At 33.7% G+C, this 23,915-nt stretch overlaps 1 protein-coding gene and 1 non-coding gene across 3 annotated transcripts in view; both read right to left on the reverse strand.

Moving 5' to 3' along the window:
- Window positions 1-23,915, reverse strand: part of Gphn (gephyrin) — a 392,152-nt gene that overhangs the window by 123,789 nt on the left and 244,448 nt on the right. The window lies entirely within an intron of this gene.
- On the reverse strand, window positions 19,873-20,058 carry LOC122117997. The gene has a single exon (XR_006149278.1). It is a non-coding gene; the product is annotated as a U2 spliceosomal RNA (small nuclear RNA).

The following is a 23,915-nucleotide window of genomic DNA, read 5'->3' on the forward strand; positions in this document are numbered from 1 at the left end:
CACAAAATGGGGAAAATTAGGTATATTAATATATGTGAAAATAAAACTATTCTAAACAGAAAGTGCAGTATAAATTTAAATCATCATTATTATCCTCAGGTAGATAGTAAGTAACCTATATTTTACACAAGTAGAATCTAAGGCATGTGAATAAAAATTTTCCTCTAGATCATGCCATGAATCAGTGACAGCTAACAGATTATAACTGATTTTTTTTAAGGCTAAAGTTTCAGATAAAGGCTGAGGTATGAAATTACTTCAAAAGGATTAAGTTCTGCATTGTGCAACTTCAGGCAAGTTACCTCTTCTCTATGGATCACAGTTTCATCATCTATAAAATGAGGCCTCTTCAGAAAATCTAAGGTTAAAAATCCAGAGATCCATTTACTGGGTAAAAAAATAGAATTGCAATTTTTATACCTAGAAACCTAGTATTATTTACTTTCATTATAAGCTTAGACAACAAACCACAGTAATAATAGAATCCTTTACTTCAAGTTATATATTAAAATATTATTTCAGCATGATTTTATCTTACATAGTTATTGGGCCAGCTTATAACATTTGTTATTTAATATATTTAAAAGAAAAGGTATTATATTACAGATTATTTTTGATACTTTTTGATCATAATTTTAAATTATTTGATTTTATTTGTAATCCTATGCATTTTATTCATATAATTACAATGTTTTTGAAATCTGTAGGGTTTGAAGGAATAACAAATGGCTCCATGCCAGAATTAAGCTTAAAAACCTCTAGAATAATTTGCAAGTTTCCTTTTAGCTGTAGGAGTTTGTGTCTCTTAAAACCTCTTTCCACCTCTATTTTGCTCTCCTTAATCAAATCATACATAAAGGAGTTCTTTTAAAAAATATATAAAATTGATCACTGAATTAATCGTTTACATGTAATAGACAAAAAACAAAAAACTGCTACTGAAAAAAGTTATATGCATCTCAGGGTTAAAAAATTCTGTCTCACTTTATTTATTTATTTTGGGTCCGATCGTGGGACTTGAACTCTGGGCCTGGGTGCTGTCCCTCAGCTCTTCAGCTCAAGGCTAGCACTCTACCACTTGAGCCACAGCGCCACTTCCGGCTTTTTTCTTTTTGCTTATGTGGTGCTGAGGAATCGAACCCAGGGCCTCATGCATGCAAGGCAAGCGCTCTACCACTGAGCCACCTTCCCAGCCCCTCTCACTTTATTTTTATCCCATTACTTTAAATGATTAAATAGAAAAACAACTTGCCAGTCATCATATTAAAAACCCTAATCAAAGATGAACTTCCATACATATGCATACTATATATGCAAATACAAATGTTTATGTATCCATAATAAATTATTCCTCAACCTTAGACATTTATTATTTACAGATAAAAGCAACACTCTTATCAATGTGTAACATACAGTTCTATAGGCACATAGATAATATTTATAAGCAAAAACAGTATAGAAGTTTTCAAATGACCATTTTTAAATGTTTGCCTACAGTAATATAATATTTTGTCTTAAACTCCATTAAACTTTTGCATAGTCCTAAGTTAAGGTGAAGAATTCTTTTTTGTTACTGACTTCCAAAGAAGCTCAAGTTGTGGCAGGCTAAGTAGTTGATGAAGTGAATTACAATTACCACTAAACACCAAAATTTGTTTATGCTTCTTTACAAGTAACGTGTTAAGTTTCTTATTTGCTCTTTAAGGGGATCTATAGTACAATATTATATGTATAACATACCTAAAGATAGACTTAGTTTTCACTGTAACTCAAGGAAGTATGAATTTGATCATCAATGGTAAATATATTTTTTTTTTTTGTCGGTCGTGGGGCTTGAACTCTGGACCTGGGCACTGTCCCTCAGTTCTTCAGCTCAAGGTGAGCGCTCTACTGCTTGAGCCACAGCACCACTTCCAGTTTTCTAGTGGTTTATTGGAGATAGGAGTCTCATGGTCTCTCCTGCCCGGGCTGGCTTTGAACCGCGATCCTCAGATCTCAGCCTCCTGAGTAGCTAGGATTATAGGTGTGAGCCACCAGCGCCGGGCTAATGGTAAATATTCTTAATGTATGTCCTATATAAAGTTTTAATTCTAAATTGAGTCGCTATTAATGACCTGTAGAAACTGTAAATCCCAAACAAGGCTACCCTTGGATCCAACATTTATGATTTAGTGTTATTTTGAGAATTTTACTATTGATTGTAAGTATAAAGAAAATACACTACTCAGTTCAATGACTTTTTTTTTGACATAAGGGGGATCCAGAGTATTTATGACATACTTCCCAATCTTCAGATTAATGTTTATTATTTTGTAGAATAATTCATCTTTATTCTAGAGGTTAAAAGGCAAGGATTATTATTATTATTTAGGTTACACAATAAAATAGCATAGAACTGTCCTACTTGACTTCCAAATTTAATTACCTATATACTATTATTTGACCTTTTTCTTTCCCAAAATAACAAGGGCAGTTGGGCATTATTGTATTTCTAATCAGACTTCCTTGAATTTCATTGTTCTTGACTATTCTCTTAGCAATGACAAAACCATCGAGAATAGGAATGTGTATGCAAGAGTGAAGGAAAACTAGTATAATGAAAAAACAGGTTAGGAAGTAGTATTCTGGAGCAACTTCCTGGATTTCAATCTTGGTTCTACCAATATTATCTGTCTAACAGTGTGTAAGAAACATCATCATTGTAGATCTGTAGGTCTTCATTTCCTCATGCAAAAAATAAATAAGATCTATTTATACTAAGGATAATTGTGAAAAATAAGATGTAAAAATGCTTGTTTAGAAGAGTTATTCATTTGAGTGAAATAATCTATTTTTGTTACTACTACTACTATCGTATTTTTGTTTGGATTATTCTTGATCTGTAATAAAAATGGTGACTGCTGGGTGCTGGTAGCTTATGACTTATAAATTACTCAGAAGGCTGAGATTTGAGGATTGTGGTCTGAAGCAAGCCCAGGCAGGAGTCCACAAGACTCTTTACCTTCAATAAACTACTCAGAAAAAAAAACAACAGAAGAGGAGCTGTCGCTCAAGTGATAGGGCCCAACCTTGAGAAAAAAAAGCCCTATAGGGATAGCACTCAGGCCCTTAGTTCAAACCCAGAAATCCCATATCCCACCCCCACAACACACACCCAAAATGGTGGTTTATTTTTTGATTCTTGACAGCTCTGACAAGGTCAAGTAAGATTAATTTAGGTAAAGATTTGAGTAGGAAGTATTGAAATATACTAGTTTTAAGAAATAGAGACTAAAGGACAGATATAACCAATAATCTAACAACTTGTATTATTGAGCATTTGTTATCATTATACATTTTCTGGCACCTCTGAGTCATGTTTTTATAAAATGTGAGTATTAAAATACTGAGTTTCTAATTAAATTTGATATTCTTTGTTATTGCTCTTAAATGCCTCCCTATACCAATTTATTTTTCATAAAAAAGTAGTGTTTCATGAAAAGGTAGAGAGAAGGGGTGACACTATCCAAAAAGAAATGTACTCATTAACTAACTTGTATAATTGTCCTCCCCCGCCCCTGCCCCATATATTTCATATAAGAGTATGGATGCACTGATTTTCTTTCTAAATCAGAAAACTGTATTTAAGTATTAGAGGAAAAGTGACTTATAGTTTTATAAAAACATAACTAGCATTTTATAGGCATAGGGAAGATGTCCAAATACAAAAATACACACTAGCAATGACTTAGAATCTGTGTGGAAAGTTCCTTTGAGAAGTACAGATAATATTAAGTTTTCTGAAGCCTGTATTACACAAATGTACAGTATATATTGTGGTGCTAATCAATCCTCCCATGGTCCTACAATGTTAGGAGTTAACAAATATAATGTTGGTATTAATTAACCTCTTGTTTATGTTACATAGGTTGTTGTTAGTTTTCTGAATGTTTAATTTTTAGATATTTGGGATTACATGGAGTAGCAGAAAACCAATTGCTATTTAAATTGCACTTTCAGTGTATAAAGAAGGGATAACTCTATTTTTAAGAAATGGGTAAATTCATGACTCTAATACAAATACAAAAAAGAATGTGTGCCAAAGGCTTTATCTAAAATATTAATTAATGAAAAAATATAAGTAAAATGTTATAACTGGTTCAAAAGAGATTTAAACACACAGATGTATGTGCAATTGGGAAAGTTACAATTTGCAGATAGTTGAAAAATAAAGCTGTCTCTTCAACTATAAACTTGGATCATTTGTATTACTATTTGTATACCATGACTTAGTGTTGTACAATAGCTTAGGAGAGAATGTCATTAACAAGGCAGCCAGTAATCTTTTATTTTTATTTAGTGTTTAGTTTTATTTTGTTTATAAACTTAATTCTAGTTTGAGAGTTTGTCTTATAGTACATACCCTTGGTTTCTAAGAGTTTAAGCATAGCTAGTATGGTCACTTTAAATAAACTGTGTGAATATTTTTGTTGTTGTTTTGCCAGTCCTGGGGCTTGAACTCAGGGACTGGGCACTATCCTTGAGCTTCTTCTGCTCAAGACTAGCACTCTACCACTTGAACAACAGCTCCACTTCTACCTTTTTCTGTGTATGTAGTATTGAGGAATCGAACCCAGAGCTTCACGCATGTTAGGCAAGCACTCTACCACTAAGCCACATTTCAAACTGTGTTTTAAATCATAATATTAAAATAGTAATTTATCATTTCAAAACTTGGTTTTTATAAAAACAATTTTCTAAATATATGATTTTTAAAGGATTAATATATAACAAATTTGTGTGTGTGTGTGTGTGTGTGTGTGTGTTACTCAAATTGAATCCAGGGCCTTGAGCATGTTCAATAGGCATTCTACCACTGAACTATACTCATCAGCCCTACAACACATTTTTTTATAGCTTCCCCCCCCCCCCCCCCCCCGTCCCCCCTGCCCCCTAGCTAAGGACTCAACTTGGGGCCTTGCGCTCATCAGGGAGGCACTCTCCCACTGAGCTAAATCCCCAACCCTACAACACATTTTATAGTTTTTGTTTTCACCCAAGTCCAATGCGGATGCACTTTGAATGTTAACTTATCAAAATTCAGCCAAGAAAGTGGTAAGGGAAAGAGAAATACAATATCTGATATAAGGTAAATATATTACCCTGGAATTACTATGCAATTCAGATACTACATTTCTGGATGAAGCTAGATTCATTTTAGAAATTTTATTAGAAAAGAAAAAGCTAAGTAATCATATGGTAGAAAAAGTCTGAAGAAAAGGAATTCTTTCTTATAGCGTTGTTAAATTTTGACTTATATTGTTAAATTTAGGTTTATTCTCTCAGTAAGTATTATTGTAGACCTGAGACAGTCAGGGGGAAAAACTTCCAAGGCACAGGAAAGAGCCAGTCAAGAGCTTAAGTGCTTTGTTGAATACCCAAAGTAATGAGATAGAGAATTAAAAACATTTGATATTATATCTGAAGTTTAATGAAGGGTAAATGTGTGTTATTCTGATGATAAAAACTGAGGTTAAAATGAAGATGGGTACAATGACTTATCAACTACTCAAATCTAGTTGCTAGAAGTACTTTCCTCTGTTCTTTGGCTAGAACAGTTTATGAATTTCTTCCAAATCAAATAAAACTGATATAATTGGCTGAAAGGGTGAGAGACTGGTAACAAAAACACAGGTGATTGTATGTAGGGTTCTAGCACAGTGAACAATACAATGTCATTTAAAAACACTTTGATATTTCATAAAAATCAATGATAGCATCTATGATTAAAAAAATATGGTGTCTGGGCTGTAGCTCAGTGGTTAAGTGCTTGCTTTCCATAGAGACTCTGAGTTTCATTCCCAACACTACTCTCCCCCAAAACTACATGACTAGCATATGGTGCTGCTTAATTTCTTTTCTAGAAAATATTTAGAATATTTCATAAAAAACAAGAATATTGAAAAAAGATTTGTGCATGTGATGGGACAATCATTTATATGAGACTGTCAATGTCCATCAATACTTTAGATTTTTCAAGTTTAGAATTTGCAATATTTGAATTATCCCTCTTATATTAACCTTGAGAAAAAAAATTAAAAATGATACTTTGGGACACCTGGTTGTGGGATCCAAAGTTGTGCATGAAGCTTATTTTGCTGTTTCTTTTGCTTTCAAATAAACCTGCTTTGTCTGCTTTAAAAATTGATATATTCACTAACATAGTTATTAAGTATTTATAGGGCTGATAACTAATATCTAAGACAGTTTCACTACCGGTTAATTTACTTCTTTTACCTTTTCAGGATTGTTTGAGAAAGCTTTGCTGTGTCTTACAGGTTACATGAGGAATGTAATCAAATTAAAGTGCAAAAATCATTCATTCACCAGAGGTTTTCAACTTTTAAAACTCATACTCATTTATTTTTGTATTGATTTTATATTCTTTGTGGAACTTACTATTTCTTTTCTTTTATTCAACTCATCATCTTTATTTCTTTCTAACAACTGTTAAGTTGGGAGGAAGCTAAGAATTTTTGTTTACTCTTCGCTCACCTATATTATTTTCTGAGCATGTGAAAAATAAGAAAAAGCTTATTTTAAATAAGAGGAAAAATAGAAATTGCTATTGAAAATATTTGAATAAAAATTTATAAATCTAAACATTGTAATTGCTATAATATTATTTGTATAAATTTGTCTTGACATTACATATATAAAAGTCTATTATCACCTATTGAAACCATGGACTTTTATCTTTTAACTCAACTAAGCTGAAAAGGTTCTTTTGACAAGTTCTTGGTACAGTTTAGAATTTTTATACCTAGAAATGTTCTACCTACAAATCCTCTCTCCCATATTCATGTGAACTATATGACCTAAATTTAGGCAATATTAAAGCAGCCATGAACATCCCTTTTTTGTTCTTTTAAAGCAAATTTAGATTGCCAAATTCACTTGAACAATAATTACTAGAGTTCATTGTTTCCAGTGGTTGAAATGTGTTGTTATTCAGTGAACAGAAAAAACAGCTAGAGATAAAGATGACCAGTGATTCCTCATGGGAACAACAAAAATGACAACAACACACAGGTACACACAAAAGAGTGGGAAAAGCAGTACAGGAAAAAGTGAAGTATAGGCAAATGCATAGTGAGAAAATTGATGAAAGTAAATGAGGCAGCAAATAATGGAATAGGTATTCTAATAGAGATTATTTCCCTCTTCACAGTTATTTCAACATTCAGAATACATGAGAGACCTTAAAACACAAACAACACTTCGGATCTGAAATTATCTTCTAAAGTCAAACTGGCAATAGCTATAAAAGCTGAACACATGTATATGTGTACCAAAAAAAAGATAGGCATTTTAATTCACATTGTGAACAACAGATTTCCCCTTATTTTGAAAGGAAGCCAAAGAGATTTCAGGCATAGGATAAAGCTATAATGTAATATGACTACATCTACAAGGATGTATAAATATGTAAAGCAAAAGTGAAGTAGATAACTAGTGGAGAGTCATTTGAGACCAGAATCTTAACAGAGCTCGTTGTATCTGTAAGTTAGAGAAGTATATGTGATCAGATAATGATATAGGAGGATGGAAACAACAGTAATTACATGCCCCAAAACACTGCAGAAATGCTACTGTGAGGGTTGGAGGTATAGCTCAGTCATAGAATGCCTGTGAGCCCTTGAATTTGTTTTCCTGTACCACAAAGAAAAAAAAAGCAATTGTCTATAATAGTGAGAGAAGTGACTATAGTTGTGAGATTATATATGAGACCCTGCTCTGTAGTACCAGTAGAGGATGAATAAACAACCTCAGATTATAGTGACCTGTCTCATGAACTTTTGAAACATGATTTAAAACCAGTCAAAGGTTTTGGTTAAACTTGTTATGTATAAAGGTTATTTAAAGGATTGTAAGCTTCTAGCCATATAACGTGTTTTCTTTGCTTCATAAAAGGTTGGAATAACTTATAGTTGTGTTGCTCAATTAATGCACTTATATTTTGTTTGGGAAAAAATCTGATATAAATTAAACAAACTTAGTAACTTATGCCAGAAAAATGGCATAGGAATATAGAGACTGAACACCAAATATGAACCTGCAATAATAAAAGGAAAAAAAGTGAGATTTTTATTTCTACTTGGAAAATAATGTTTTGTTTATTTTTAATAACAAACATGCATTACCAGGTACTGGTGGCTCACATCTGTAATCCTAGCTACTCAGGAGGCTGAGATCTGAGGATTGTGGTTCAAAGCCAGCCTAGGCAGGAAAACCTGTGGGACTCTCATCTCCAATTAACTACCAGAAAACCAGAAGTGGAGCTGTGACTCAAAGTGGGAAAGCACTAGCCTTGAGTGAAAAAGCTCAGGGACAACGTCTAGGCCCTGAGTTCATTCCTTACAACTGACAAAACAACCACCGCCACAACAACAAAACCCCCTAAACAAAAAAATCAAGCATACATATATGAGACAGAACTCTTAAAAGAAAGATGCTAATTATGTGATCCTCAACCCAGCACTCTTAATAAACATTTAGAATATTGAAGGCAGTAATAAAGATTATTGAAAATAGTTTGGAATTGTTCAGAATATTCATGTGTGACATATTTTAACCTGAATTATTATGTTGTGAAATTTTATGGTAAAAATTAAAATCACCTTAATTTGACCTAAACAACTTCAGACTCTAATCCAAATATGGAGGCAGCAAATGATAATCAATCCAATATTTCCTCATACTGAACGAGAATTCAGTTCTCACTGACATCTATTCTCTCCTTCCTATTTTCCAAACAAAGCATGTTCTTTCCAGGGTGCCTATCCTTCACAACTACGGTATACCAGGGGTCAGCATAACATTCAACTGTAGAAAATGATTCAGTTCCAGTGGAAACTGAAGTAAGTTTTTAAGAGATGTTCTTTTTAAGTACTACAGAAACCATCATTAATCTGCAGATATAATATTAAAATTTAAAGAGGAATTTTAGTACATAGGTTTACAACAGCATCCTCAAACAGCCATGCATCAGTTCATGCCATGCTTCTCAACCAGAGCAGTTAAGCATGGTAGCTCAAACAGAATCGGATTTAATTGCTGTGTTAGTACAGTAGTACCAAGCTGCCAAAAAAAAAAAAAAAAAAGTAGCAGCAAGCTGGGTTTTGATTACTTCAGGCAATATTGAGTGCAGAATGATGTAGAAAAAAAAATTAAAAATAGACCTTCCTTTTCTTATCCCAAGGCAGACTTAGAAAAAGGATGGTGAAATTTGCTAATATAAAGAACATATGAATCCCAATTCCACTCAGGATTTCTTGAAATATGAATTCAAAAATATTAAGGACTCTATGAATTCACCCTGCTTTGTAAGAAGCTGTTGCTGCTCTTCTGTCTTCTGCTTTTCTATTCAACTTGGAAAGTTTGTAAGTGAGCTATTCTTTAAAAACTTAAGCATAAAAAGGTAAAAGAAAATCCTACAATTGGTTTGCTTCTTATGTTTCTGTTTTCCATTCATCCTTTCCCTCTTTGTTGCACCTTCCTTTCTTTTGATTCTTTTTTTCCTGTTAAGATGTAAAACACTTGAATAGTAATGTACCTACTTATTGTCCCCTCCAAATATATATGCAGTGTTTAGCTTTCTCAGGTATAATCACTATGCAATTGTTTTATATCAGTATCTTATTTTATAAGAATATATTATTGTATCTTATAACTTCGAAATTAGTCTGTATTTCCCAAATATTTAGGCTGAAGTCAGTACAATAAAAATAAATCTTATCTCTAAAATAGTCTGGCATTATATACATGTAATTACACAAGTTACTTTTCAAGCTCATGGAAAGGATATCACTATACATTCTCCATTTCTACTCTAGCTTAACCTCTTTTGGACAACAAAGCACCATGTAGAAAAACCCCAACTTTCTATAATTCTTAATTATTATTTTTAAGAAGAATGACAAAAAGATTTCTTTCTCAAGGAGAAGCTTCCAAATCTTGGGTAATAGGCATAGTACACACAGGAAGCATTATAAATAAATCCACTTTAGAGAATGATAACTGTAATCAGAAAGGGTGGCAAGCATTTATTAGACAGCACCAGTAGTGGCTATAAATGCATAGGAAGGACTCAAAGATTCAAAATTACATTCCACAAGACTCCAAGTATGCCTTTAAATGTACTTAAAAGACAATACTCACTTTCACAAACCATATTTTTTTGTGCATATATGAAGACTCTTACCTATAATGCCTAATAGAATCCTCTGTCAGGCTCTCCTATATCACCAAAATGTATTAACTAACTCAGCAAAGAAGAAGATAATAAAAAGGGTAAAAAGCTGTATACTCTTCTAATCAGTATTGTTTATAAAGAATAATATCTTGCTTTGTCTATTCTATTATCTTTCTTTTCCAAAGAGGTCTGAAGTCTGTACTTGGCAAATTCATTAAAATAATCCTTACTTGTAGTCTGTAACCATGTCTAGTAGAATTATGTGGCCTCAAAAATATGGAATATTAAAAAGTTGTGCAATGAAGCTTTAAAACCTCAAATCTATTGTAGGAAAATTTACACTTAGCAAATTCTTTTGGGAGCTAAACAATAAAGGACATTCATTTCTTTTAAAAATTATTTTAATATCCTTCTAAGTTTGTCTACATCTCGTCTTGCCATTACTGTATCCCACATAAAGATGATATTTAAGTTTCCATTATTTGTCCCTTTTAGTTGTCATACTTTAGCTCCTATGCACATGTGTATGTCAATAAATTTATATGCCCTTTCTCCTGTTAATGGGTTTTCATTTTGTTTCAGCAGACTTAGGACTTTCAGCAGGGAAGGGAGGAATCCCCTGTATCCTTCTACTATCTCCACATTATGACCTTTGACGGAATTTTCATATAGAAAGTAAATGCACAGAGGGTAATCAAGACCCAATCTTCTAAAATTATATTATTAATATTTTAACAGTATTAAAAATTGTTTGGGGCTGGGAAGGTGGCTCAGTGGAAGAATGTTTGCCTTGCATGCATGAGGCCCTGGGTTCAATTCCTCAGCACTACGTAAGCAGAAAAAGCTGGAAGTGGCACTAAGGCTCAAGGGATAGAATGCTAGCCTTGAGCTGAAGAGCTGAGGGACAGCGCCCAGGCCCAGAGTTCAGACCCTATGACTGACAAAAAAAAAAAAGATAAAAAAATAAAAATTCTGTTTGATACATTTATAATGAATTAGCTTTTGTATGAATTTCTTCTGTTTCCTGAAACTTTTCTAGAACATCCCCTTTTAAAGAACAAAAGTTCTACTTCATTCCAACTTCAGAAATGCCTAGACTGGGATATAAGGAAATACAGTAACACCTCACCATGTTTGACTAAATAATCTGGCATAGAAGTCATCACTCCTTTAACTCACTCATATGTTCTTTTAACTTTGGTCAAATGGTTCAGTTGTAAATATGTTGTTTACAAAATTCTAATGAAGATATTTAATAAAATGATAAATAATTATTCAGAAAAATTAGCACACACTAGGAGGAGGCAGCAAGAAATATCCTTTATAGGTCTGGATTAATACACACTTTCAAGTCTTATTGAAATCTGTACAAGCATGAAATGCCAATATAAAGATATAGTTTAGACATTCATCCAATAAATTTAAATTATGATGCTGTGGGGAAATATCTGTTCTAAAATTTCCAATTTCTTTCTTCCTTAATCTTCTACCACAACTAGTATTCCATGCTAAGTAGAGTTGTCAGAATTAGCAAATGTAGTTTCTAGCACCATTTAAGATTTGTCAGATAATAAATAGGTCCTGGTTAGTTAATACAGAGAGTTAATTAGTAGTTATAAAACTACTAATTTTCAAATCCAGGGATAGTATTTAAGTTGAGCCCTAAATTTCAACTTTTGAACACTATACTGAATTAATCTTCAGCAACTTTACTTCAAAACTGAGAAACCTAAAAAATGTTAATGATTGCCACAGCATGAACAACTCTGGAATACAGTGGTAAGCTGATTAGACTTCATTTCTTTTAGAAAAAAAAAAGCATTATTTAAAAATCCCTCAAATATAGACAAGCCTCACACAACCAAATCCTAAATTCACATGGTAAGCACAGCTACTTAGACTTTAGGTATCCAAAGTAAAAGGGAATATGGAGAATTTCCAAAGGAAAAAAGTGTAGTTTTAAATAAAAAATGGCTTCAGAAGTAGTGAACTACTTAAAAGAATTAGTAAATCTTTCTCAATTTTAGGAGAGAATAAAGCACTAATGCACTTATTTATTGTATGTTTATCATTTTATTACTATATGTTTATTGTTTTATAATAAACATCTTTCATAAAACATATAATGTATAATCTCCCAGGCAACACAAAAGATAACATAGTTAAGAAGGAAAGGGAAAAAAAAGTCACTAGAGAAAACAAGTAACTCCACTTGCTGAAGTCCAGGCTATCATGTAATTGTACTCAAATACATAATGTATGTATGAAATTCCATACTGTATTTAATAAAGCAAAGGAAAATTTATCTACTGGTAATTAAGAAGATACTTACTTAAATCTTTAAAAAATAAACTAGGATGAATGGTAAATTAAGGCTTCTGTAGTCTTATGGGCATGAATTATAACTAGATATGAGTGTAAAATGTTTTGCTTTCTTTAGACTTCTGTTATTTCCAGGAAGCTGTGCAAGTGTGCATTGGCCTTACATAGATTTAGTAAGAAAGAGGAGACATGCAAACAAAATGCTAGCCTGTGGCATATAATGGGACATTACAGAAATTCTATTAACCTAGTGAAGAATACAAAAAATATTCTACTAACCTAGTGAAGAATACAAAAAATATTCTATTAACCTAGTGAAGAATACAAAACACCAATTTCTTTACTGGAATGAGAGTAATAAAAAAGGCAGCAGAAATTTACATGATGACCCATTTTTCCCCCCACATAAATTGTCTGCAAGCGCTATTTTTTTGTTACAGTCATAACAGGGGTTTACCAGTTATTTTGGCTGAAAAACACTGACTTCTTACTTGGGTCTGTAAGTTAACAGAAAAAGAATAAAAAGCATTCCAGCATACACTTTATATCTATGTCCTTTGCCCTAAGCCATTCTCTTCTACAGTCAGTTTGTAGCCATTTTGGAATCCAGAAGATGGCAAAAGATGCCTTGAAATGTTCCCTTTTCTATTCCAACGGCTTCATATGCTGTGTATGTGTAATACACTTACTTTCACTGTCCTTCACTATAACTTCTTTTTTTCTTTTTTTGGCATGCTAGAGAGAGAGACCAGAGTTGGCCTAAATAAACTGTAAGAACAGTCAGAATAGAGTTAAAATGTTTTATAAGCATCGACTTAAATTGATATGTTTAGAGAATTATAAACTGCATGCAAATCTTAGAGAAATATGACACATAAAGGGACATCTGAGACAGTGTTTAACCCAAGATTCGGTCAGTTATCATGATTCTACTGTGTGCTAGATGGGTGAAAGGAGTAAGATTCAACGGAAGTTTTGTTAACAACTTTACTGAACCAATTTTTATAGTTTATTAACACAGTTTTAAATTCATTAGGACATAACTGTAATTATCCAATCATTCATACTCATTGATTATTTACTGTTTGCTATTATTTGTCCTAAACTGACCTAACCTGTAAATTATAGGTTTTAAAAAAGCTAATGTCTGCTTTCCAATTGCTCAGAATAAAATGAAGTCAAGTAAACATACCTACTCATTATGGGAGAACTAGCACTAACTGCTAAGTGAATATGTAAGACATGATAGGGTATGAGGAAATTATGAGGAAGGACTTCCTGGAGCTGGAATTATAAATAGAGGGTTTTGTTGTGGCTGTTGTTGTTTATTTGGCTTAAATCAATCAAAATTTATTGTACCAATTTTGGATCCTAGATTCCCAAATCAAACTTTCAGCAGGCTAGTGCTTTTTCTGAAGACTGTGGCAAAGTCTGCTTATGAGTGGAGAGAGAAAAAAAAATTGAGGTAGAATTACAATTTTGTCAGGTGAATATAAAGTGTCACAGAGAAAAATTCAAGTACAATTCACAGATATTAGAGATCCTGGTGACTTAAAAATTGCAAATATAGTTGAAACAAAATTTGGTCTATGATGGAGAATGTTAAGATCAGGAGATAAAAATTTCTAGGGTTATGGAGAGTGCCTGAACAATATTAAACAGGGGACAGAACAGTTACATTTCATTTTAGTATGTTCACCACTCTGGTAAACAGTGTGAAGATGGGTTATTTAGGGAACGAACTATGACAGTAAGCAGACTTATTTAGAGGCTAGTAATCCTGATGAGAAATCTGAGCATATCATTGAAAGTAGTTCTGGAGAGTAGGCTATAAACCAAATTACAAAAGAGGCAGAATCTGTAGGATTATAACTGGCCTTTGGTATATAAAGTTAACTCTCAAGTTTCTAACCTGAAACTTAGGTAGTGCTATAATATTGATATGGTAGGCACAATGACAATATGTAGTGAGAAATGAAAGAAGAGAATCTTGGAACAAATCACGGCCACCGTGTGTAGATCTCACAGTAACAGCCAGGTATGCAGAAGCAAAAGGTTGGGTAAGATTGTTTCTACGATTGTCTTTAAGAGAGTACTATAAGTCGTTAAGTTGAAAACAAACTTTACAACTTTGGTGGAGGGGTGGAGGAGGGTTAGAGGGGTGTGGGGGATGGGATGGGAAGGGGAAACAAAGGAGGAGGCTACAATGCTTGATAAGAAATGTACTCATTCCAAGCCTTTCCATTTCCTAACAAATGGGGCAATGTCATTCTTTCTCATAGAGGCATAGAATTCCACATTTTCTTGAGATTGGAAAAAATTATATTAAGTGAAGTAAGCCAGGCCCAAAGAAACATAGGTCCCATGGTTTCCCTTATTTGCAATATCTAGTATATGTCTGAGTCAAGCAGAAAAGGTCAGATAAGGTGATGTTAGGGAAATGAACCCTAAGATATGTATTCAAATGTTTTTTTCTTTCAGGCGATTGTTTCTAACACATTTATAAGATAAATTCTTTGTTGCTTTGTATGTCCCTCCCCCACAGTATAATCCTTGCTTTCACTGTATTTGATGTTGGTATAATTTGTGGAGGGGAAGGGGAAAAACAAATCATTTAAATAGGGATACAGGTGGACCCATTGCAACAATGAGATGTACAAGTCGTTATGTCGAAAACGAACTTTATAACTTTGGTGGTGGTGGAGGGCCCAGGGAAGATTGGGTGGGGGGGTGGGGGGAGGATGGGAAAGGATGGGAAGGGGAAACAAAGGAGGAGGCTACAATGCTTGATAAGAAATGTACTCATTATCTTGCCCAGGTAATTGTAACCCCCTCTGTACAGTATTTTCACAATTAAAAAAAATATTCAAAAAAAAAAAAAGAGTCATGAGGGTGAATAGAAGTTGTTAGAAAAGACTTTCTGCTAGCTATGTCCTTTGCCATGCAGAAGTGCTGCAGCTTCATGCAATCCCATTTGTCCAACCTTTCTTTATTTGTTGTTTTTCTGAGTCTCTATTAAGAAAATTTCTAAGCCAGGCCCAAAGAAACATAGGTCTCATGGTTTCCTTCATTTGCAATAACTAGTATATGTCTGGGACAAGCAGAAAAGGTCAGATAAGATGATGTTAAGTGAAATGAACCCCAAGATAGAGACACAAGTGGTTTTTTCTTCCTTGCTATTGTTTCTAACGTATTTATAAGGTATCATGTGATTTTTGTTGTTGTTGTTGTTTTGTACGTCCCTCCTCCACAGTATAACCCGTTTTCACTGTATTTGATGTTGGTATAATTTGGGGAGGGGAAGGGAAAAAACAAATTGTTTAAATAGGGATACAGATTGACCCATTGCAGCAATGAGATGTACAAGACGCTATGTCAAAAAATGAACTTTACAGTTTAGGCAGGGGGTGGAGGGGTGGGAGTGTAGCTAAGGAGGTGGGAGGGAAGGGATGGTAGGGGAAAAACAAAGGAGGAGGCAACAATGCTTGATAAGAAATGTACTCATTACCTTGCTCATGTGACTGTAACCCCTCTGTACAGTATTTTCACAATTAAAAACTTAATTAAAAAAGACTTTCTGAAGGAAGATGTATCTAAGCTGTACAAGGAATTTCTGTGAGACTAAACAAAACAAATAATGGCTAAGAAGAATGAACATAATTCCGAAAAGGTTCCCCTTGATTGAAATCATGACAGGGAGTAAGTAGCTGTTCAGGTGTGCTCAGGTCTTAGGGGGTTCCTGTGATATAGAACTTCCAGTTTTAAAACTGGACAGTCTCAGGAAATGGGATTTCTAGTGCTAAAATTGAAAATGTTACTCTAGTTGAGAGGAATTAATCATGAAAAAACACTACTTCAAAAAAAGACTTTCAAAGTATAAAAGACAGAGGGAGGTACATTTATTCCAAACACAGTAAGTTTATAGCTTTGCTTTTTTTTTTTTTTTAAAGAGCTTTTTTGATTAAAGAACTCAGGTTAACAAAAGATATGGTTTTGCAAGATTGCTTTGGCATATGAGGAAAGAAGCACAATGCCAAGGAAAACCAATTATGTAGCTAATCTAGTAATCCAAGTCTGAGGAGATTAGGAATCAAATTTCTGTGTAAGAAAAGAAAAACTTGTTTCCTCATGTTTATTATGTCAATGAATGATACTTTATATAAATTACGAACTCTCCTTGAAACTCAGATGAAGAAACTAATAAACTCTAGAAAAGTTTACCCTATTTGTTCAAGCACTCACTATTACTCAAATATTTTTCAAAAATATTTTTATTGTAGAAATTTAAACACTAACTAGTGTTTTTCAATTCTTTTCAAGAGTGCTTTAATTAGATTTGTTAGAGAAAGTATATGTTTTCTCCTTATCTTTATGGATTTTTCTTTTCATGCTTGAGCTAAATCCAAATTGTTATCCCTTCATCTATGCCAATCAAGCAACTCTAGTTATAGAGTTGAACCACTATGTCTGGTTTTAAGGTATTATTGTTACTATTATTATTATTACTACTTTTATTAATTGTTTGCTGGTACTAGGGATTGAACTCTAGGCCTGGGTGCTGTCTCTAAGCTTTTGTGCTCAAGGCTAGCACTCCACCTCTAAAAATACAGCTCTACTTCTGGCTATTTGTGGTTAATTAGCAATAAGAGTTTCACAGATGTTAGTGCCTAGGCTGGCTTTGAACTATGATCCTTAGGTCTCAGTCTCCTGAGTAGCTAGGACTGTAGGCATGAACCACTGGCTCCCAGCTAAAATATTTGTAACAGATCCACTGAATACTATCTATAGTTTCCTTACGTTTCTTAAGACTTGTGTTAATGTAATATACCAGTGAAAGAGTAGATCATAAACAAGTATGTGTAAATAGATAAATAATAATTATTAAAGGCTTTTTTTTTTTTTGTCTGTCATGGGGCTTGACTCTGGGTCTGGGTACTGTCCCTCAGTTCTTCAGCTACAGGCTAGCACTCTACCACTTGAGCCACAGCACCACTTCTGGTTTTCTGGTGGCTAATTGGAGATATGAGTCTCACAGCTTTTCCTGCCAGTGCTGGCTTTGAATGGTGATCCTCAGATCTTAGTCTCCTGAGGAGCTAGGATTACAGGTGTGAGCCACCAGCACCTCGCTTCATACTGTATAATCTTTATGGATATAGTTTCTTTCACTTTAAATACTTTGTGGTTTGGTGATGTTTAAAATATTTTTTCCCCTTTGAAAAACAAAAATGTTACATTTAATGTCCTGATGATGTTTGCTTCCATTCCTCTTTTCTTTCCTTGAAAATTTACTGCAAAATTCAATTGAAACTTCTGTTTGCAAAAGTTTCAAAATGTGGTTCTGTCAAGGTTTGGTGAGCTCAGAACTGGTGTTTCAATAAATCTGTTAGAATTCTAAGGACAATGGTAACATGCTTACTATGCTTTACATACTACAACTTCAAAACACTATTTTACCTTTAGGTTATTGAAAGTTCTTGAGCATGAAATAAAAATAAAATTAAGTGTCAGTCTGTCTACAGCATCAAAGAAATGACTTAACTTTAAAATTTTAAATTAAGTCAACTTCACTGAGAAATCTCAGATATTATAGAAAAGGTTTTCAACCAGGGTCAAGAATCCTTTGGCCTGAGTGCCATATAAGCCTTTGAAATCCTCTGAGAAGTGATGGGACAGCTATGCATGCTTACCCTCAGCTTCCTGAGACCCATCTGCCTGTGAACAATGTTATAACTATCCAAATGGCCCTTGGATGAAAAAAAAAAATCCCTATCTCCACAGAGTTCAATTTGGACTATAAAAGCTTTACAACTTTAATATTTATTTTTTAGATATTATGTTATACATAATATTAAATTTATACTTATATCTCAGCATTTAACTGAACACTATTTCTATAAGGAGTATTTATTTTGGTTTTTGTTTAAATCAAGGAAATTCCAAAGCAATATTTTCATAGAATTACAAAAATACACACTGCTAGAAAAAGCTGAAGATCAGCTAGAAGTCTAGAAAATGAATTTTCCTTTTATTTATATTGCATGTTTTTTTAAAAAAAGGGGACATGGATTATATGAACTAACATTTTTACGGCAGAAGCAGCCAGGGGAAGTGCCAAATTATCTTGTTTTATACAACTCATGGCTAAATTCACTTCTGAGCAGGACATAGTTTTTCCTCTTATGAATGTCACAGAAGATTGTGATGTGCAACCAGAAAAGCCAATGTGCTATATTAGGAGTTGGAAACTACTTATTTGTGCAGTTAAGTGAAGATGATGTAAATGTAAAGCAGATATTGAGCTGCAGAAGGTTGGCTATTCACAATAATGCTATAAAATAAATACACTCTACACTAGACCTGCCAAACAGTTCCCAAGTAAAAAATTGAAGAATGAAAGCATTCCTTAAATTAATAATTATCAACAACTGAAGTCTAAAATTTTGTGAAATGAAGATATTACAACTTTAGTTTAAACAGAAAACAAGTATAGGTTATTTGTATGCAGATCATTATCATTCCTCAATTAGTTCATTATTGTATTGGCCTTTATAAAGTAAACATAAACACAATTTATGGAGACCACTGAAGTGTGACATTGAGTGGAATAGAGTAATCCTACAACAAATGACAAATGTAGAAAAGAAACACACTTTATGACAAACAATATATTACAATGAAAGAAACAAACTCAGATGAGTCAGCTTTTATTTAAGAGCTGACTGCCACAGAAGACATAATTTCCTCAAAATCCTGTCCAAGTACAACCAGAGAGCCTTTCTGTACACATTATCACAGAAAGTAATACTCTGATGGATGTTGTAGTAATTGGAGATGGTATCAATGATAGAGTTCTTACAGTCTCATAGAAAATGAAGATTTGCCCCAAGTGGCAGAAAAAAAAGTGTTATGCATATTTTTATACTGTGTCATGATCCTGAAGAAATAGAGAAAAGATCTATGGAAAATGTGAGGATGATATGACATTAAACCTCTCTTTCAAAAGTCTGTTAATGTCCTAAGTAGTTAGTTCATCTTTTTTCTTTTTCTTTTTTTTGTCAGTCATGGGGCTTGACTCTGGGCCTGGGTGCTGTCCCTCAGCTCTTCAGCTCCTGGTCAGCACACTACCACTTGAGCAACAGCGTCACTTCCAGTTTTCTGGTTAAGTGGAGATAAGAGTCTCACAGCTTTTCCTGCCAGTGCTGGCTTTGAATGATGATCCTTAGATCCCAGCTTCCTGAGTAGCTAGGATTACAGGCACAAGCCACCAGCGCCCAGCCTGTATTCTTATTTTTAATCAAAAAATAATTTCCCTGGAAGGGGAGTGCACCATTCCTGGAAGTACTGCAAAACTAGGTCGATGCATGGAGTGGACAGAGCAAGCTTCTATTTCATCTCCTAGTGTTAAAAATCCATTTAATATATTGTCCTTGGATAGAGGACATATCAGATATTAAACTGAACAGATACTACACTTGCTCTTAGTCAAAAGGCAGAGAAGTGATTAATTAATCTGTTAATACTTCTTATCACTGTGTTTCAAGAAGAAACCAACTCTTCATCTTTATGGTAATAACCAGCATGTCTAATGATGCATCGTTTGGGAAGGGACTTTTTGGGTCTAAATTTTCCATACAGATTTTCCATGCTATTTACTTGTAGAAAGCATTTTACATTGCTTAAAGATCTTAAAACTTCAGCCTTTTGTGAAATCTCACTGTGATGATGACTGTGGCACTATATTAAACACATGACTAGGAATATGTTTATACTGAACCTATCATCTATACAATTCAAGTACAAATTAATTGAATTGTCTGAGTACCGGGGTTTGAACTCAGGGCCTTGAGCTTGTTTGGCATGTGTTCTATACTGAGGGATGCCTCACCTCCAGCCCTTTTCTACACTAGTTATTTTGAGACAGGATACTCCTTTGTGTGTGGGCATGTGCCTGGAACCACAGTCCCCATATTTTGCTTCTTGTTATAGATGGGATGACATGTACGTACACCAAGCTTCTTTCCATTGTTATGAAGTCTCTCAAACTTTCTGGCCAGGTTGGCCTATAACCATAATTCTCTCAATCTCAGCATCCCATGAAGTTGGGAAGATAACTATGCACTACCGATCTTGGCTTCAAGCAGTATTTAATACTTAAAATACCAAAATAACAATGAAAAAAATAAAATTATAGGTGGTTCCATATAGTCTGTTGTCTACATATCTCTCCTTTAATAGGGAATTTTAAAGCTCTACATTATTTTATGGTACTTGGTTTCTGGGCTCTTTGTGAAATTTCAGTATTTTTTGGGGATATACTTACATATAAACATAAAAGTGTGCTATAATTATTTTTCTTTCTTAATTTTATTTTAAAAGCATGCTTTTACTATAACCAGTTTTGCATATAGAATAAATGTCTCCTTGTCTTAAAGAGCAAAAATTGATAAATCAGTTTTAGTAATCTGTGACAGTTCTAATTTATAAAGTAAAATTATACAGGATGCTTACAATTCTTTCGTGTTTGAACTCAGGACCTCTGGTTGTTAGGTGGTGATCTACCACTTGGGGCATGGCCCCAGTAATAGCCCTAGTCTTTCTCTGCTTTAGTTATTGTTTGGATAAGATCTCTCATTTTCTTGCCTGGGGCTGGCTTCAGAACATGATCTTCATATTTTATGTCTCCCACATAGTTGAGACTACAGATATAAACCATCATGACTGGCTTATTTATGGAGATGGACTCTCACTAACTGTTCTGTCCAGATGACCTTCAACTGCAATTTTTGTGATCTCTGCCTCTTTAGCTAAGATCATAGGTTTGAGCTAGAGAGCATGGTGGATGAGTCTGATTCTACTGATGCATTAAATTTAACTTTCTAAGTCTTTAGATTTAGTCATATCACTTTTTAAAACTTTCCATTTTAATTTGAAGTATAAAGATGATACTCTACCTGTGGTTCTGCACAAATGACCTGGTATTTTAGCTAGTAGCATCTTTCTGTTGTTTTGGATCAGGGCAAGCTTGCTTATTAACATAATACATACATGATCAAAAAATACTAGCTGACAATACTGGCCTAAAAACAGTAGCTGTATTAGTCACATAAGAAAATATAAATAGAAGGATGTTATATTATAAAGACTAAAACTGAGATATAAAATTTTACTAAAGCTCTTTTGCTTATTTGCCACATTTTGAGCTATATATTCTTCTTATCACTTAACAGTTTCTGCTTTGGAAAGTACATTTAACCAATTATTCAAAGTCTACTAACAATGTTTTAATGTACTTTGTAAAAACAAGAAAATCCACTTATGCTATTGGTTAACACAATAGGAATAAGATTAAAATTTTAAAAAGGCAAATAATATGGATCAATTTTGAATATATATATCTATTTGTTGAAAAAATACATATTGTGTCTATGTCCATTGTGGGGCTTGAACTCAGGGCCTTGGCACTGTCTCTGAGCTCTTTTGCTTAAGGGTGGTGCTCTACCACTTTGAGACACAGCTCCTCTTCTGTTTTTTGAGTGGTTAATTGGAGATAAGAGTCTCATGGGGACTTTTGGTGTACAGGCTGGCTTTGACTGCAGTCAATCCTCAGATCTCAGCCTTCTGAGTAGCTAGGATTATAGATTTTCATGGCTGATAAACTCCTGTGAACTACAAGAGTCTTATGAAAATAAAAGTGTTATTAAATCTAAGAATCTAATCACTTTGTGAGAAATTAGATTTTTCATTTAATAAAAAATTCTGAATGCTTTCCAATGCCTTTAACTAGTGAGAAAGGATCAGAAGTATATATATATATATATATATATATATATATATATATATATATATATGTACACAAAATAGAATCTATTTTATCCAATATGAGTTTAATAATAAACTACCTGGTTCAAAGGTCTTTATGGAATTAAGCTGGTGGAAATAATGAAGTTGGCTGTTTGGCCTTTAGCCATTTTATTATAATATAGTGACTGCCAAAATAAAGTTATCCAGACAACAATACATTATAAAAAAATATACAGGTGACTTTCCCCTTTCAGCCAAGTGCAAAGTGCAAGGCAAAATAAATTAAGGCAAAAATAAAATAAAATAAAAATGGTGAGTGCGAGCATGTTGTTGACCATGTAAGAAAATACGTGCAAAATATACCTCAGATACACTATAGGTAGATGAGCACGAGGGAAGCCGAGCCTGGTTTTGCAGTGGGGAAAAGAAAACACTGTTAAAGAGTACATGATAGAATAGTAAGGGTCTCAGAAAGTTCAAATGGCTCCCATCACCAACACATTTGCCTGGAAATACAATAACCTTACAAGCAGAAACATCCAAGGGGTTCAAGTTATTGAAGGAGAACCCTGTAATACACCAACACCAACACTAAACCTTGCTAAAAAGAAAAAAAAATCACAACAGAGATGACACTAGCTGGTAGTACAATCTTGCTGAGAAGATCTTTATTTAAAGAAAAAAAGTAGGATAGTGGACAACTTTTACTGTGGAAACACACTGATTTTCATTGGTTTAATTAACACCAGGAAACTACACCTCTGACTGTTTCTAACTTTACTATCAAAAATATTCTCTAAATAGGGGTCCAATATGAGTTCAACATTCTGTGATTATTAATATTCTACTTTTTCGCATTACTGAACAAGTCTCACATTCTGCTGCTAGCAATACAATAAGACACAAAAACTTAAACACAAAATTCAACTTTTTAAAAAAAAAAATCAAAATCTCTTCCTTTCTCTTCCATCCTACTCCTCATCTCTTTTCTTCTCACCTGTCTTGTCTGGCAGGATCCAAGCATTTCTCCTGCCTCAGTTTGTCCTCAGGTGCCACCACACCTGGCTCATTGATTTTTTTTTCATTGATATTTCTGAACAGCTACATAAATTGATTACTTATTGTTGTTTGTTTCTTTTGTTGTTTTAGTCAGTGTCTATGTAGACTAGGCTGCCCAGGAACTTGTAGTCTTCCTGTGTACTGGGAAAATATGCAGGTACCATCAAATCTGGCTGACCAACTATTTTATCATTGACCCTTTGTTTTGGTGTTGGGTGTTGGTGTTAGGGCTTGAATGCAGAGTCTGGGCACTGTCCTTGAGTTTTTCTGATCAAGCTAGTGCTCTACCACTAAAGGAACAGCTCTACTTTCAGATTTTTGTTGGTTAACTGGAGACAAGAACCTCATGGACTTTCTTGCTGGGCTATGTTAAAATTGAGATTCTTAGATCTCAGCCTTTTGAGTAACTAAGATTATAGGCATGATCTATTGGTATCTGGTTTATCACTGAATTTTTAAAGTTATTTTATACTCAAAACCCATTTAATCTCAGTTTTGC

This window comes from Dipodomys spectabilis, unplaced genomic scaffold, assembly GCF_019054845.1.
Source record: "Dipodomys spectabilis isolate Male_0828 unplaced genomic scaffold, ASM1905484v1 ptg000146l, whole genome shotgun sequence".
Classification (NCBI taxonomy): Eukaryota; Metazoa; Chordata; class Mammalia; order Rodentia; family Heteromyidae; genus Dipodomys; species Dipodomys spectabilis.